An 18,625-nucleotide genomic window follows, 5' to 3' on the forward strand; every position below is an offset into this window, starting at 1 on the left:
GATCAAGAAGGAGGAGACGTCCCCGGGCTGTACGTGTGTTGAACGCGGAGGCGCCGTCCGTTCGACGCTAGATCGGGTCTTCAGCGATTTGAATCGCCGCGAGTATGATTCCATCAACCGCGTTCTTGTAACGCTTCCGCTTAGCAATCTTCAAGGGTATGAAGATGCACTCCCTCTCTCTCTCTCTCTCGTTGCTAGCATCTCCTAGATTGATCTTGGTGACACACAGGAAATTTTTGAATTATTATACGATCCCCAACAGTGGTATCAGAGCTAGGTCTATGCGTAGATTCTTTGCACGAGTAGAACACAAAGTAGTTGTTGGCGATGATTTGGTCGATTTGCTGTTACTAGTCTTATCTTGATTCGGCGGCATTGTGGGATGAAGCGACCTGAACCGACCTTACACGTACGCTTACGTGAGACTGGTTCCACCGACAGACATGCACTTGATGCATAAGGTGGCTAGCGGGTGTTTGTCTCTCCCACTTTAGTCGGATCGGATTCGATGAAGAGGGTCCTTATGAAGGGTTGGCATATCACCGTTGTGGCTTTTGCATAGGTAAGAAACGTTCTTGCTAGAAACCCATAGCAGCCACGTAAAACATGCAACAACAATTAGAGGGCGTCTAACTTGTTTTTGCAGGGTATACTATGTGATGTGATATGGCCAAAAGGACGTGATGAATTATATATATATGTGATGTATGAGATTGATCATGTTCTTGTAATAGGATTCACGACTTGCATGTCGATGAGTATGACAACCGACAGGAGCCATAGGAGTTGTCTTAATTTATTGTATGACCTGCGTGTCAATGAAAAACGCCATGTAATTACTTTACTTTATTGCTAACCGTTAGCCATAGTAGTAGAAGTAATAGTTGGCGAGACAACTTCATGAAGACACGATGATGGAGATCACCGTGTCATGCCGGTGACGAAGGTGATCATGCCGTGCCTCGAATATGGGGATCAAAAGGCGCAAGATGATATTGGCCATATCATGTCACTTTATGATTTGCATGTGATGTTTATCATGTTTGCATCTTATTTGCTTAGAACGACTGTAGCATAAATAAGATGATCCCTCACAAAATTTCAAGGAAGTGTTTTCCCTAACTGTGCACCATTGCAAAGGATCATTGTTTCGAAGCACCATGTGATGATCGAGTGTGATAGATTCTAACGTTCGCATACAACGGGTGTAAGCCAGATTTACACATGCGAAACACTTAGGTTGACTTGACGAGCCTAGCATGTACAGACACGGCCTCAGGACATAAGAGACCGAAAGGTCGAACATGAGTCATATAGTAGATGTGATCAACATGGAGATGTTCACCGTTGATGACTAGTCGTCTCACGTGATGATCGGACACGGCCTAGTCAATTCGGATCATGCATCACTTAGGTGAATAGAGGGATGTCTATCTAAGTGGGAGTTCATTAATAATTTGATTAGATGAACTTAATTACCATGAACTTAGTCTAAAGTTGTCTTTACAATCTATCCCGTATATCCAATGGCCCACGCCAATGTTGCCCTCAACTTCAACTCGTTCCTAGAGAAAACCAACCTGAAAGACGATGGTAGCAACTATACGGATTGGGTCCATAACTTGAGGATCATCCTCATAGATGCCAAGAAAGCATATGCCCTTGAAGCACCGCTAGGTGAAGCACCCATTTTCCCAGCAACTCAAGACGTTATGAACGCCTGGCAGTCGCGTAGTGATGATTACTCCCTGGTTCAGTGCGGCATGCTTTACAGCTTAGAATCGGGGCTCCAAAAGCATTTTGAGCAGCACAGAGCATATGAGATGTTCCAAGAGCTGAAAATGGTTTTCCAAGCTCATGCACGAGTCGAGAGATATGAAGTCTCTGACAAGTTCTATAATTGTAAGATGGAGGAAATCAGTTCTGTCAGCGAGCATATACTCAAAATGTCTGGGTTGCACAACCGCTTGTCTCAGCTAGGAGTTAATCTTCCAGATGACTCGGTCATTGACAGGATCCTCCAGTCGCTTCCACCTAGCTACAAGAGCTTTGTGATGAATTACAATATGCAAGGGATGGAGAAGTCCATTCCTGAGTTATATCCAATGCTGAAACCAGCGGAGGTGGAAATAAAAAAGGAACATCAAGTGTTGATGGTGAATAAGACCACTAGTTTCAAGAAAGGCAAGGGTAAGAAGAACTTCAAGAAGTACAACAAGGGAATTGCCGCACCTAGTAAGACAGTTGCCGGGAAGAAGCCGAAGAATGGACCCAAGCCTGAGACTGAGTGCTTTTATTGCAAGGGAAATGGTCACTAGAAGTGGAACTGCCCCAAGTACTTAGCGAGTAAGAAGGCCAGCAACACCAAAGGTATATATGATATACATGTTATTGATGTGTGCCTTACCAGCACTCGTATTAGCTCCTGGGTATTTGATACCGGTGCGGTTGCTCATATTTGTAACTCAAAACAGGAGCTGTGGAATAAGCAGAGTCTGGCAAAGGACGAGGTGATGATGCACGTCGGGAATGGTTCCAAGGTCGATGTGATCGCCATCGGCACACTGCCTCTACATCTATCTTTGGGATTAGTTTTAAACCTCAATAATTGTTATTTAGTACCAGCTTTGAGCATGAACATTGTATCAGGATCTCGTTTAATGCGAGATGGCTACTCATTTAAATCCGAGAATAATGGTTGTTCTATTTATATGAGAGATATGTTTTATGGTCATGCCCCGCTGGTCAATGGTTTATTTTTATTGAATCTCGAACGTGATGTTACACATATTCATAGTATGAATGCCAAAAGATGTAAGGTTGGTAATGATAGTTGAGGGAGTCCTAGATTAGGGGGTCCTCGGACAACCGGACTATATACTTTGGCTGGACTGTTGGACTACAAGATTGAAGACTTCGTCCCGTGTCCGGGTGGGACTCTCCTTTGCGTGGAAGGCAAGCTTGGCAATTCGGATATGTAGATCTCCTCCCTTGCAACCGACTCTGTGTAACCCTAGCCCCCTCCGGTGTCTATATAAACTGGAGGGTTTAGTCTGTAGGACAACAACAATCATAATCATAGGCTAGCTTCTAGGGTTTAGCCTCTACAATCTCGTGGTAGATCAACTCTTGTAATACTCATATCATCAAGATCAACAAGCATGACGTAGGGTATTACCTCCATCAAGAGGGCCCGAACCTGGGTAAACATTGTGTCCCCTGCCTCCTGTTACCACCCGCCTTAGACACACAGTTCGGGACCCCTACCCAAGATCCGCCGGTTTTGACACCAACATTGGTGCTTTCATTGAGAGTTCCACTGTGCCGTCGCCATAAGGCTTGATGGATCCTTCGATCATCGGCAATGATGCGATCTAGGGTGAGGTTTTTCTCCCTGGACAGATCTTCATATTCGGCGGCTTCGTACTGCGGGCCAACTCGCTTGGCCATCTGGAGCAGATCGAGAGCTATGCCCCTGGCCATCAGGTCAGGTTTGGAAGCCTAAACTACACTGCCGACATCCGCGGAGACTTGATCTTTGACGGATTTGAGCCCATGTCAGGTGCGCCACACAGTCTCGACGAGCATGACTTGGCTCTGCTGTCGGACGGTGTTTGGGAGATCACACTTGTGGCTACTTCAGCCCTCAATCCGGAGCAGATCGTGCCATCCAAGGACGGGTGGATAGACCCCGCCACGGAGGCCGCACACTCAGCGGCGATAGAGTCGAATACTGACTTCACCCCCTATGAGACCTGTGTTGCCAGACCCTTGGATTCATCGCCGGCCACAGGCTCTGAACCACCCGCGTCCGTGCCTATCAAATTTGGTTGGGCACCGATCATGGAGTTTACCTCCGCGGACATCTTTCAGCACTCGCCCTTGGGCGTCGTGTTAAATTCATTGAGGTCTCTCTCCTTGTTAGGAGACCCTCGGACGAACTATGTCCGGCTTGAGTGGGAGGCGGATGACTAAGAAATTCATTGCCCACCCACCACTCACTTAATAGCCACTGTCGACGACTTAACCGACATGCTTGATTTCGGCTCCGAAGACATCGACGGTATGGACGACAATGCAGGAGAGGAACAGGAACCACCGCCCACAGGGCGCTGGACAACCACTTCATCACACGATATAGACATGGTGGATACACCCAAAGAAAACAATGACGAGGAACAAAAGGATGGAGCGGAGGGTAATCCCCTCGAGAAGCAACCAAAGCGACAACGTAGGCACCGCTCCAAATCCCACCTCGGCAAAAACAGCGATAACAGCGCAGGAAAGAATAATACCCCGGATGACTCCAAAGCAAACGACGACCACATGGACCCAGCAATAGAGCAAGATGAACCAGCGGATGCCGAACATAGTACGGAGCTGTTGCCTGATCACGGCGACGCCGAGGGTAAAGCTCACCAACCTGTCTCTAGAGAGGAGAACAGTCCAGACGACGATGCACACATCATCCCGGAAAGGCACTTGGAGCAAGAGAACCTCCATAGGAAGCTTATGGCCACCGCGAGGAGTCTAAAGAAGCAGAAGCAAAGGCTTAAAGCCGCTCAAAACACACTCAATAGTAGATGGAACAAAGTGCTCGACATTGAAGAAAAGTATGGTGGCAGTTGCCACACAAAGAGCTATCCAAAGCGCAAGCTGTTGCCTGAATTCGATGACGAGGCTTTAGAGCCTACACAGCCAAAAAAATAAAACAACCGATCAGCCGGATCGGCCACCCCGTGGCCGCGATAGGGCGGCTAACGATGTCGAACATAAGTCAGTGCACGATTTACGTGGGGACTTGCACCAAAAAGCCGGTCTGACCAGATCCATCTACGGATCTAGGAAGCGCGCTCTGACACAGAATCAAAACAGAACACTACAACCGTCAGAACGCCATGGCACATCCACATACAGGGGTGCCACACACCCCCTATGCTTCACCGATGAGGTGCTGGATCACGAATTTCCTGAAGGATTCAAACCCGTGAACATAGAGGCATACGATGGAACGACAGACCTTGGGGTCTGGATTGAGGACTTTATCCTTCATATCCACATGGCTCGCGGAGATGATCTCCAAGCCATCAAATACTTACCCCTCAAGTTGAAAGGACCAGCTCGGCACTGGCTGAAGAGCCTCCCCGAAAACTCAATTGGAAGTTGGGAAGAGCTCGAAGATGCTTTTAGGGCTAATTTTCAAGGGACCTATGTCCGAGCTCCGGATGCAGACGATTTAAGTCATATAATTCAATAGCCCGGAGAGTCAGCCCGAAAGCTTTGGAACAGATTCCTCACTAAGAAGAATCAAATTGTCGACTGCCCGGACGCCGAAGCCTTAGCGGCTTTCAAACACAGTGTCTAGGACGAATGGCTCGCCAGACACCTCGGCCAGGAAAAACCGAGGACAATGGCAGCCCTCACAAGCCTCATGACCCGCTTTTGCGCGGGCGAAGATAGTTGGCTGGCCCGTAGCGGCACCAGCAACCCAGGCACATCCGAAGTCAGGGATGGCAATGGAAAACCACGCCACAATAAAAGCAAGCATCGAAACAATGAAGACAACCCAGACAACACGGCAGTAAATGCCGGATTCAGGGGCTCTCGACCCGATAAATGGAAAAAGCCATTTAAAGGCAGCAGAGACGGACCGTCCAGCCTAAACAAGATTCTAGACAGATTATGTCAGATTCATGGCACCTCCAACAAACCGGAAAATCACACCAACAGGGAATGCTGGGTTTTCAAGCAGGCCGGCAAGTGAAACGCCGACCAAAAGGGGAGGGAGACACCGAGCGAAGATGAGGATGAGCCTCTGATACGTCTCCAACGTATCTATAATTTTTGATTGCTCCATGCTATATTATCTACTGTTTTGGGCATTATTGGGCTTTATTATCCATTTTTATATTACTTTTGGGACTAACCTATTATCCGGAGGCCCAGCCCAGATTTGCTATTTTATGCCTATTTCAGTGTTTCGAAGAAAAGGAATATCAGACGGAGTCGAAACAGAACGAAATCAACTGGAGAAGTTATTTTTGGAAGGAAACACACCTGATGGACTTGGACCCCACGTCAGAGGAGACACGAGGTGCTCACGAGGGTGGGGGGCACGCCCCCCTAGGGCGCGCCCCCCTGCCTCGTGGGGCCCCCGTGGCTCCTCCGACGTCCTCCCTGCACCCATATATATCCACGTACCCTAAAACTTCCAAAACGCACAATAGATCGGGAGTTCCGCTGCCAGAAGCCTTCGTAGCCACCAAAAGTCAATCAGGACCCTGTTCCGCCACCCTGACGGAGGGGGGAACCCTCACCGGTGGCCATCTTCATCATCCCGGTGCTCTCCATGACGAGGAGGGAGTAGTTCTCCCTCAGGGCTGAGGGTATGTACCAGTAGCTATGTGTTTGATCTCTCTCTCTCTCGTGTTCTTGATTTGGCACGATCTTGATGTATCGCGAGCTTTGCTATTATAGTTGGATCTTATGTTTCTCCTCCCCCTCTTCTCTCTTGTAACGAATTGAGTTTCCCCTTTGAAGTAATCTTATCGGATTGAGTCTTTAAAGATTTGAGAACACTTGATGTATGTCTTGCCATGGATATCTGTGGTGACAATGGGATACCATGTGCCACTTGATGTATGTTTTGGTGACCAACTTGCGGGTTCCACCCATGAACCTATGCATAGGGGTTGACACATGTTTTCGTCGTGATTCTCCGGTAGAACTTTGGGGCACTCTTTGAGGTCCTTTGTGTTGGTTGAATAGATGAATCTGAGATTGTGTGATGCATATCGTATAATCATACCCACGGATACTTGAGGTGACATTGGAGTATCTAGGTGACATTAGGGTTTTGGTTGATTTGTATCTTAAGGTGTTATTCTAGTACGAACTCTAGGGCTGTTTGTGACACTTATAGGAATAGCCGACCAGATTGATTAGAAAGAATAACTTTGAGGCGGTTTCGTACCCTACCATAATCTCTTCGTTCGTTCTCCGCAATTAGTGACTTTGGAGTGACTCTTTGTTGCATGTTGAGGGATAGTTATGTGATCCAATTATGTTAGTATTGTTGAGGGAACTTACACTAGCGAAAGTATGAACCCTAGGCCTTCTTTACCATCATTGCAATACCGTTTACGCTCACTTTTATCACTTGCTACCTTGCTTTTTTTATTATTTCATATTACAAATACTATTATCTACTATCCATATTGCACTTGTATCACCATCTCTTTGCCGAACTAGTGCACCTATACAATTTACCATTGTATTGGGTGTGTTGGGGACACAAGAGACTCTTTGTTATTTGGTTGCAGGGTTGCTTGAGAGAGACCATCTTCATCCTGCGCCTCCTACGGATTGATAAACCTTAGGTCATCCACTTGAGGGAAATTTGCTACTGTCCTACGAACCTCTGCACTTGGAGGCCCAATAACATCTACAAGAAGAAGGTTGTGTAGTACACATCAAGCTCTTTTCTGGTGCCGTTGCCGGGGAGGTGAGTGCTTGAAGGTATATCTTTAGATCTTGCAATCGAGTCTTTTAGTTTCTTGTTTTATCACTAGTTTAGTTTATAAAAGAAAACTATAAAAAATGGAATTAAGTTTGTCTCATACGCTTCATCTTTTTAATATCTTTCGTGAGTATGATGGAAAGGATAATTGTGCTCAAGTGCTATAAGAAGAAATCTATAAAATGTTTGGCACTAAATATTTGAATGATGAGCATGATTGCAATGTTGTTAGTATGAATTCCTTGAATATCCATGATGCCAATGATATGCAAAGCCACAAGCTTGGGGAAGCTATGTTTGATGAAGATGATATTTTTTGTCCCCTAAGCTTTGATGAGCAAATTTACTATGATGAAAACATGCCTCCTATCTATGATGATTATTGCGATGACACGTATGCTTTAAATAATAATTATAACCATGAAACTTGTCATCTTGATCTTAATTTTCAATCACATGATAGTTATTTTGTTGAGTTTGCTCCCACTATTATTCATGAGAAGAAATTTGCTTATGTGGAGAGTAGTAAATTTTCTATGCTTGTAGATCATGAAAAGAATGCTTTAGGTGCTGGTTATATTGTTGAATTCATTCATTATGCTACTGAAAATTATTATGAGGGAGGAACATATGCTTGTAGGAGTTGCAATAATATCAAGTTTCCTCTCTATGTGCTTAAAATTTTGAAGTTATGCTTGTTTTGCTCTCCTATGCTAGTTGATTATTGTTCCCATAAATTGTTTGCTCAAAAAATCCCTATGCATAGGAAGAGGGTTAGACTTAAATGTGATAGTCATATTCTTCATGATGCTCTCCTTATGTTTCAATTCTTATCCTTTATGTGAGCATCATTGAAATCATCATGACTAGCTAGGGGCATTAAACGACAGCGCTTGTTGGGAGGCAACCCAACTTTATTTTTGTTCCTTACTTTTTGCTCCTGTTTAGTAATAAATAATTCATCTAGCCTCTGTTTAGATGTGGTTTTAGTTGTTTAATTAGTGTTTGTGCCAAGTAGAACCGTTGGGAAGACTTGGGGAAAGTCTTGTTGATCATGCTGTAAAAAACAGAAACTTTAGCGCTCACGAGAATTGCTGCCATTTTTATTTGGAGAGTGATATTTAGTTAATTATTTTTTAATATGATTAATATATAAATTCCTCAGTTCCATAAATTTATTTGAGAATTTTATGAGTTCCAGAAGTATACGTTTGATCCAGATTACTACAGACTGTTCTGTTTTTGACAGATTCTGTTTTTCGTGTGTTGTTTGCTTATTTTGATGAATCTATGGCTAGTAAAATAGTTTATAAACCATAGAGAAGTTGGAATACAGTAGTTTTAACACCAATATAAATAAATGATGAGTTCATTACAGTACCTTGAAGTGGTCTTTTGCTTTCTTATACTAACAGGGCTTACGAGTTTTCTGTTAAGTTTTGAGTTGTGAAGTTTTCAAGTTTTGGATAAGGATTCGATGGACTATGGAATAAGGAGTGGCAAGAGCCTAAGCTTGGGGATGCCCAAGGCACCCCAAGGTAATATTCAAGGATAGCCAAGAGCCTAAGCTTGGGGATGCCCCGGAAGGCATCCCCTCCTTCGTCTTCATTCATCGGTAACTTTACTTGGAGCTATATTTTTATTCACCACATGATATGTGTTTTGCTTGGAGCGTCAATTTATTTTGTTAGTATTTGCTTGCTGTTATTTAGAACAATGTTTTTCATCTTTTATTCCAATAAAATTGGCATAGATAGCCTTTACTATGCCTATGTTACAAGTATACATGTTGCTGTTTGAAAACAGAAAGTTTACCGCTGTTGCAATAATTCCCTAGAAAATTCAGAATGTGATAAAATGTTGAAACCTTTTGCATATTAATCTCTGATAAATTTAATACATTGTGAATTTTATTTCATAATTTTTGGAGCTAGGTAAGTATGGATGTTGCAGCATCCTTTACAGACTATCCTGTTTAGGAAGATTGCTGTTATGTTTGCATTGTTTGCATATGTTTGCTTCTTTAATGATTCTATTTGAGGATAGGACTATTAAATATGCAGAGGCATTTAGTATGCAATGTTGAATATTTTTTTAGTGATTTTCTACAGTAGAGTATAGTAATGTTTTTGCAATGGTTTATGCTAACTTATCTCACGAGTCCTTGTTGAGTTTTGTGTGGATGAAGCTTTTGAGATTTAGGGAGACCGTGATATGAGAGGAATTAAGGAGACACAAAAGCTCAAGCTTGGGGATGCCCAAGGCACCCCAAGATAATATTTCAAGAAGACTCAAGTATCTAAGCTTGGGGATGCCCCGGTTGGCATCCCACCTTTCTTCTTCAACAACTATCGGTTAGTATCGGTTGATCCTAAGTTTTTGCTTCTTCACATGATGTTTGCTATTCTTAGAATGTCATTTTATTTTGCTTTGCTTGCTGTTTGAATAGAATACCAAGATCTGAAATTATTAAATGCTAGAGAGTCTTCGCATAGTTGCATAATTATTCGACTACTCATTAATCTTCACTTATATCTTTCGGAGTAGTTTGTCGTTTGCTCTAGTGCTTCACTTATATCTTTTAGAGCATGGTGGTAGTTTTATTTTGAAGAAATAGATGAACTCTCATGCTTCACTTAGATTATTTTGAGAGTCTTAAATAGCATGGTAATTTGCTTAAAATCCTAATATGCTAGGTATTCAAGAATAATAAAATTCTCTTATGAGTGTGTTGAATACTAAGAGAAGTTTGATACTTGATAATTGTTTTGAGATATGGAGATGGTGATATTAGAGTCATGCTAATTGAGTAATTGTGAATTTGAGAGATACTTGTGTTGAAGTTTGTGATTCCCGTAGCATGCACGTATGGTGAACCGCTATGTGACGAAGTCGGAGCATGATTTATTTATTGATTGTCTTCCTTATGAGTGGCGGTCGGGGACGAGCGATGGTCTTTTCCTACCAATCTATTCCCCCAGGAGCATGCGCGTAGTACTTTGTTTCGATAACTAATAGATTTTTGCAATAAGTATGTGAGTTCTTTATGACTAATGTTGAGTCCATGGATTATACGCACTCTCACCCTTCCACCATTGCTAGCCTCTCTAGTACCGCGCAACTTTCACCGGTACCATAAACCCACCATACACCTTCCTCAAAACAGCCACCATAACTACCTATTATGGCATTTCCATAGCCATTCCGAGATATATTGCCATGCAACTTTCCACCATCTAGTTCATCATGACACATTCATCATTGTCATATTGCTTAGCATGATCATGTAGTTGACATAGTATTTGTGGCAAAGCCACCGTTCATAATTTCTTCATACTTGTCACTCTTGATTCATTGCATATCCCGGTACACCGCCGGAGGCATTCATATAGAGTCATACTTTGTTCTAGTATCGAGTTGTATCATTGAGTTATAAATAAATAGAAGTGTGATGATCATCATTAAATAGAGCATTGTCCCCCCAAAAAAAGAAAGGCCAAATAAAAAAAGAGAAAGGCCAAATATAAAAAAAAGAAAAAAGAAAGGCCAAAAAAAGAAATGCCAAATAAAAAATAAAAATAAAAAGGGGCAATGCTACTATCCTTTTTTCCACACTTGTGCTTCAAAGTAGCACCATGATATAGCGAGTCTCATATGTTGTCACTTTCATATACTATTGGGAATTTTACATTATAGAACTTGGCTTGTATATTCCAATGATGGGCCTCCACAAGTGCCCTAGGTCTTCGTGAGCAAGAAAGTTGGATGCACACCCACTAGTTTCTTTTGTTGAGCTTTCATACATTTATAGCTCTAGTGCATCCGTTGCATGGCAATCCCTACTCACTCACATTGATATCTATTGATGGGCATCTCCATAGCCCGTTGATACGCCTAGTTGATGTGAGACTATCTTCTCCCTTTTTGTCTTCTCCACAACCACCATTCTATTCCACCTATAGTGCTATATCCATGGCTCATTCTCATGTATTGCGTGAAGATTGAAAAAGTTTGAGAACATCAAAAGTATGAAACAATTGCTTGGCTTGTCATCGGGGTTGTGCATGATTTAAATATGTTGTGTGGGGAAGATGGAGCATAGCCAGACTATATGATTTTGTAGGGATAACTTTCTTTGGCCATGTTATTTTGAGAAGACATGATCGCTTAGTTAGTATGCTTGAAGTATTATTATTTTTATGTCAATACAAATTTTTGTCTTGAATCTTTCTAATCTGAATATTCATGCCACAATTAAGAAGAATTACATTGAAATTATGCCAAGTAGCACTCCGCATCAAAAATTCTTTTTTTATCATTTACCTACTCGAGGACGAGCAGGAATTAAGCTTGGGGATGCTTGATACGTCTCCAACGTATCTATAACTTTTGATTGCTCCATGCTATATTATCTACTGTTTTGGGCATTACTGGGCTTTATTATCCATTTTTATATTACTTTTGGGACTAACCTATTAACCGGAGGCCCAGCCCAGTTTTGCTGTTTTATGCCTATTTTAGTGTTTCAAAGAAAAGGAATATCAGACGGAGTCGAAACGGAACGAAATCAACTGGAGAAGTTATTTTTGGAAGGAAACACACCTGATGGACTTGGACCGCACGTCAGAGGAGACACGAGGTGCTCACGAGGCTGGGGGGTGCGCCCCCTGCCTCGTGGGGCCCTCGTGGCTCCTCCGACGTCCTCCCTGCACCCATATATATCCACGTACCCTAAAACTTCCAGAACACACAATAGATCGGGAGTTCCGCCACCAGAAGCCTCTGTAGCCACCAAAAGTCAATCGGGACCCTGTTCCGGCACCCTGCCGGAGGGGGGAACCCTCACCGGTGGCCATCTTCATCATCCCGGTGCTCTCCATGACGAGGAGGGAGTAGTTCTCCCTCGGGGCTGAGGGTATGTACCAGTAGCTATGTGTTTGATCTCTCTCTCTCTCGTGTTCTTGATTTGGCACGATCTTGATGTATCGCGAGCTTTGCTATTATAGTTGGATCTTATGTTTCTCCTCCCCCTCTTCTCTCTTGTAACGAATTGAGTTTCCCCTTTGAAGTAATCTTATCGGATTGAGTCTTTAAAGATTTGAGAACACTTGATGTATGTCTTGCCGTGGATATCTATGGTGACAATGGGATACCACGTGCCACTTGATGTATGTTTTGGTGACCAACTTGCGGGTTCCGCCCATGAACCTATGCATAGGGGTTGGCACACGATTTCGTCGTGATTCTCCGGTAGAACTTTGGGGCACTCTTTGAGGTCCTTTGTGTTGGTTGAATAGATGAATCTGAGATTGTGTGATGCATATCGTATAATCATATCCACGGATACTTGAGGTGACATTGGAGTATCTAGGTGACATTAGGGTTTTGGTTGATTTGTATCTTAAGGTGTTATTCTAGTACGAACTCTAGGGCTGTTTGTGACACTTATAGGAATAGCCCACCGGATTGATTGGAAAGAATAACTTTGAGGCGGTTTCATACCCTACCATAATCTCTTCGTTCGTTCTCCACAATTAGTGACTTTGGAGTGACTCTTTGTTGCATGTTGAGGGATAGTTATGTGATCCAATTAAGTTAGTATTGTTAAGGGAACTTACACTAGCGAAAGTATGAACCCTAGGCCTTGTTTACCATCATTGCAATACCGTTTACGCTCACTTTTATCACTTGCTACCTTGCTTTTTTTATTATTTCATATTACAAATACTATTATCTACTATCCATATTGCACTTGTATCACCATCTCTTTGCCGAACTAGTGCACCTATACAATTTACCATTGTATTGGGTGTGTTGGGGACACAAGAGACTCTTTGTTATTTGGTTGCAGGGTTGCTTGAGAGAGACCATCTTCATCCTGCGCCTCCTACGGATTGATAAACCTTAGGTCATCCACTTGAGGGAAATTTGCTACTGTCCTACAAACCTCTGCACTTGGAGGCCCAACAACGTCTACAAGAAGAAGGTTGTGTAGTAGACATCAGCCTCGCCAGCCGAACACTGGGGGACAGAAAAAATTCCCACCAGAGGTCAAAACAGTGAACATGATTCACGTAACGAAGAGGAGGAGCAAACGCACACTCCGAGACACATGCGCCATAGAGCCCGTCACCCCCAAGTTCAACCCCTGGTCGGCCTGCCCGATCACCTTTGATCGTAGGGATCACCCAACTAGTATCCGGCACGGAGGATCGGCTGCCTTGGTACTAGACCCAATAATTGACGGATACCATCTCACCTGAGTCCTTATGGACGGCGACAATAGTCTTAATCTGATATATCAGGACACAGTCCGCAAAATGGGGATAGACCCGACAAGAATCAGCCAAAGCAATACTACCTTTAAAGGAGTAATACCAGGCTCAGAGGCCCGCTGCACGGGCTCTCTAGTACTAGAGGTTGTATTCGGTTCTCCCGACAACTTCCTAAGTGAAAAGTTAACCTTCTACATCACTCCATTCCGAAGCGGCTATCAAGCGCTACTCGGAAGAATGACCTTCGCTCGTTTCAATGCAATACCGCATTACGCTTACCTTAAGCTTAAGATGCCTGGTCCACGTGGCATCATCACAGTTAGCGGAAACACAGAACGTTCCTTACGTGCGGAAGAACATGTGGCGGCTTTAGTAGCCGAACACTGAACACCCTCTCCAACCAGAATAAATGATCGGTCATCAAGACCGCGGACATGGCTAGACGAGTCTGGCGCATCACTAGCTATAACAGCTCAAATAAACCTAAGACTGGGTTGATGGATATACCCCCATAGGTGGTGCTAGGGGCTTCCCACATGTAAAAAGGACTACAGTTCAGCTTGATCTTATTTAGATTGAATTTTAATGGTTTATTAAGAATAACCAATTTTTCACACGAAAACTTTCACCTGGGCTTTCCTCTCTTACAGATGATCATCGTGCTACACCCTTCCAGGATACGGCACAATGGAGACACAGGTGCAGACATGCAGCAGGGCCCTGTTCAAAGGTTTCTTTTCAGATTAAGACCCTGTGTAAACCTTTTTTACTGTCTCTTGTTGCTTCATACCCTCAGGATACTCAACATAACCAAGAGGGATGCTGGCGTTATTGACATTTCATCACGTCAAACTAATGCACGCACCTGGAAATTCAGGGCTTATTATCGAGGGCGTTACTCAGCCCAGTATATGTTGTAAAGACCGAATACCTTAGGGAGTGTTCAGCGTCGTGAGTTTGGCCTTATATGCATTAGCTCCGAATCATGTCTTTGGTCAATAGTTGGGTTTGCCTGGCTCCCATGTTTTGCTACCTTACGTTCTGCTCTATCGGCTAAGGTGGCACCAGGAGAACTACTGCGATTGTGCTCTGTTTCATCTGGATGAGCAACTCAGTAGAGAAAGCCGAAAACTGACTGTCATGATAAAGCGCGAGACTGGTCAACCACTCAAGGACTCAACGGAATCTTCGCGATTCCTCCGCATTATCGAAGGACCGGTTTCCCGGTCATGTATGTACACGCACCGTATTCGGATAAGCGCGGAAGTACCAGGGGCTATATAGTAGCCCCACTGTCAAACTCCTATGGCTAAGTGAAAGTGTTAAGGCAATATAGTCCGATTGCCTTGTTTTCCGCGTTATCACCTCCTTAATGGACCAAGACGTTGGATCAAGTGTGAATACGCGCTTTTCCGAACACCCCCGCATTAAATGCATGGGGGCTGAAGCCGACGACTGCAAACTTTTAGGTTATATATATACATAAAACGGATGCACAGGAGGCATCATAATACTTTCAGGCAAAAGTATAAACACAGCCTTTTATAAGACAAATAGCATTGTTTTTACAAATTGGGATACCTGTCACTCGAACATGATACTCTTCGAGCACTGAGCCTCTATTAGACGAGCGCCTTCTAGGACTTCTTCAAAATAGTGCTCGGACGAGACCTGGCCTACGGCCGGACCCCGGGTTTCAATAGTGGTGGCATCCATCTCTGCCCAGTATGTCTTAACACGGGCAAGAGCCATCCGCACACCCTCTATGCACGCCGACCTCTTTATGGCGTCGATATGCGGCATAGCACCAAGGAATCTTTGCACTAAACCAAAATAACTATTCGGCCTTGGTCCTTCCGACCAAAGATGATCCATGACAGACCTCATGGCAAGCCCGGACAACCTATGGAGCTCATCCCACTCGGCCATTTGCTCATTTAACAGCAGCGGACGCATCGGAGCACTGAACTGTGACCAGAACAACTCTTCCATTTCGTGATCTTTTTGATCTTTGAAGAACTCAGTCGCATCAGTAGCACTCATTGCCAGGTGCGAATACGCGTCTGCAGCACTCCATAATTGATCCAGAGGGGCATACTTTGGATCTCCGAACTTCGTCCACAACAAAAAGGGCTTCCCAGCCGTGATATCTCTGGCTTGACGAAGCTCCTCCTTCACCGCTCTGATTTTAGAGCGGGTCTCCTTGGCTGCTACCATGGTTTTCTCCAGGTCCGCCATTTTCACTTGGCTTTCCTTTTCAAGCAGCTCATACCGATCGGCGGCATCCTTTAGCTCAATAGCCATCTTGGCTATTTTATCATCGCTCTAGCGACGAGCAGCCTGTTCGGATCTTAACTCTTTGGCCGCCTTTAGGGCGGCCGCATCACTCCTCTTGGCTTGTTCCTTGGCTTGGGCAAGTTCCGCCCGAAGGGTCTCCACGGCGGCAGCTCCATCTGCAGTCACAACATATTATAGATACTAGCATCATGCTCCTCTTAATATTTTTTGACCACTCGAAAATACATACCCTGTGCCTTGTCAAGCTGCCTGTTCACAAGCGCGATGTCAGCATCTGCCGCGTCAAGTTGCCGGATAAGTCTGGCAAATTCAGCAGTCCGTCCAGCCACCGGACCGTCAGCCGCCTGCACATGAAGGCAACACAATCATTACCTGGGACTACGATCCTCTGTTTGCCGCCTCCGGACAGCAACCAGAGTCTCAGGGGCTACTATCTGTATAGAGCACACCTAGCGAGTGCGGTACCATTAATTTTTTATATATATTACTTTGCGTACCTCAAAGCCTCTTAGCAGACTCACAAAAGCTTCATGGAACCCATTTTGGCGGATGAAATCCTCTCAACCACCGTACCCATTAAAGTACGATGCGCCTCTGAGATAGCCGCCTTCTCCAAAAGACTCATCAGTGTGTCCGGTTGTGCACCAGACAGTCCTGGACTCTTTTTGTTGCTCTCCATAGGAGATGAATGTTCCGGACTTTGGGTGGCCGAAGGATTACCTTCTGGCCTTGGTGGGTCAGGAGAAACCCTCCGTGACGACACCTCAGGGTCGTCCGCCCCAAGAGGCGGGGAGGCAGAGGGAGGCATTTCGCTTTCCATCATGTCCAGAAGAAGATCCCTCGAAGATGAACTCTGTTGAGAGGGGCTACGAGCCGGACTGCAAGATATATGTCTCGGTTATTGTCCTTGGAGATAAAGCAGGGTATATTTACCAAAAGTACTCTTGATTCACTTACAACTCGGTGGAGGGCTGGCCCCCTTGTGGGCACTGTGCGGTAAGGACGCCCTCCGGGGCAGGGCCCTATGGCGAAGGTTTCTTCCCTCGTTTGGAAACCTTCGTTTCCAGGTCTTTAGGGGCGGTTCTTTTACTTCCTTGGGGAGAAGGGATTCTAGATTCTTCTCCCTGATTATCCTCCTTCACGGAGACACTAATTCCCCCGGTTTGGATGAGTAATGCGTGAGGCCCGCTTTTGGCTTCTTTATCTCTCCCTTTATCTTCCCCTGATGGCACTTAATAAAGTGCATGCTCGAGCATCCTGGCTAGCACAGGATCCGGTGAGCCTTCGGGAAGGGGGGCTGAACACCTGATCATCTTCGCCTTTCTTATCCAGTCCTGGCCAAGATCGATTTTTTTAGAATGATATTGTGACAAATAAAAAGATAGCATGTTCGGTCACAGAATTACTCACCTGGGTATCTGGACGGTTGCAGTTGAGACCCGCATCCTCGGTGGTGTCCGGACACTTTATTCGTGATCCGAAGAACAATCCATACATCTCTTCGAGCGTCATGCCGAAGAACTGCTGAATAGCTCGCGGTCCTTCCGGGTTGAACTCGCACATACAAAGAGACCGACATTGGCATGGCAGGACCCGGCGAACTAGCATGGCTTGCATTACCTTGACAAGGCTGACATCTCTCTTGAGGAGATCCCGGATGCGACTCTGCAATGTCGGCACGTCATTAACTGGCCCCAGTCCAGCCCCTTATTGACCCATGACGACAGTTGCGGCGGGGGGCCCAAACGGAAGGTGGGGGAGCTACCCACTTAGTACTTCAGGGAGCTGTGATGTAAAACCATTCCCGCTGCCATAAGTTGGACACCTCCGGGAAGGAACCCTTTGGCCATGGGGCATCGACGCCTTTGCTTATTGTGGCACCTCCGCATTTTGCGTGTCGCCCATTGATCATCTTCGGCTTCACATTGAAAGTCTTGATCCATAAGCCGAAGTGTGGGGTGATGTGGAGGAAGGCCTCACACACGACGATAAACAACGAGATGTGAAGGATGGAGTCCGAGGCTAGATCATGGAAATCGAGCCCGTAATAGAACATAAGCCCTCTGACGAAGGGATCAAGACTAAAGCCTAGCCCTCGGAGGAAGTGGGAAACAAATACGACACTCTCGTTGGGTTCAGGAGTGGAGATGACCTACCCTTGAGTAGGCAGCCTGTGCGAGATTTCGAAGGTCAGATACTTGGCTTCCCTTAGCTTCTTGATGTCCCCCTCTGTGACAGAGGGGGCCATCCACCAGCCCTGAAGGTTGGATCTGGACATGGTTGAAGGTCCGAGGCACTTAGCCCGAGCCTTGGGTGTTGGAACTCAAGGTGGGGGAGGGGAAGGATTGAGCGTGAGAAGAAAAGGACATGTCTTGGCCCCTTTATAAAGAGGATGAATATCAAGCGTCCTCCATGTGGCCGTTTGGAACTTGCCTAAAATCGAGGAGTTATACCAGGAGGTGCGGTTGGGTTACCCACACCCGTATTGATGAGAATCCCGTGATAAGGGGACACGATCTCTTCTTCGACAAGA

The 18,625-nt window shown here is 45.0% G+C and overlaps 1 pseudogene; it reads left to right on the forward strand.

Annotated features, from left to right (window-relative positions):
- The first annotated feature begins 1,823 nt into the window (after positions 1–1,823).
- The window catches only part of LOC147959157 (uncharacterized), a 31,904-nt pseudogene continuing 15,102 nt past the window's right edge, over positions 1,824–18,625 (forward strand).

The sequence above is a fragment of the Triticum urartu genome, chromosome 7A (assembly GCF_056163025.1).
Source record: "Triticum urartu cultivar PI428250 chromosome 7A, HENAU_Tu73, whole genome shotgun sequence".
NCBI lineage: Eukaryota > Viridiplantae > Streptophyta > Magnoliopsida > Poales > Poaceae > Triticum > Triticum urartu.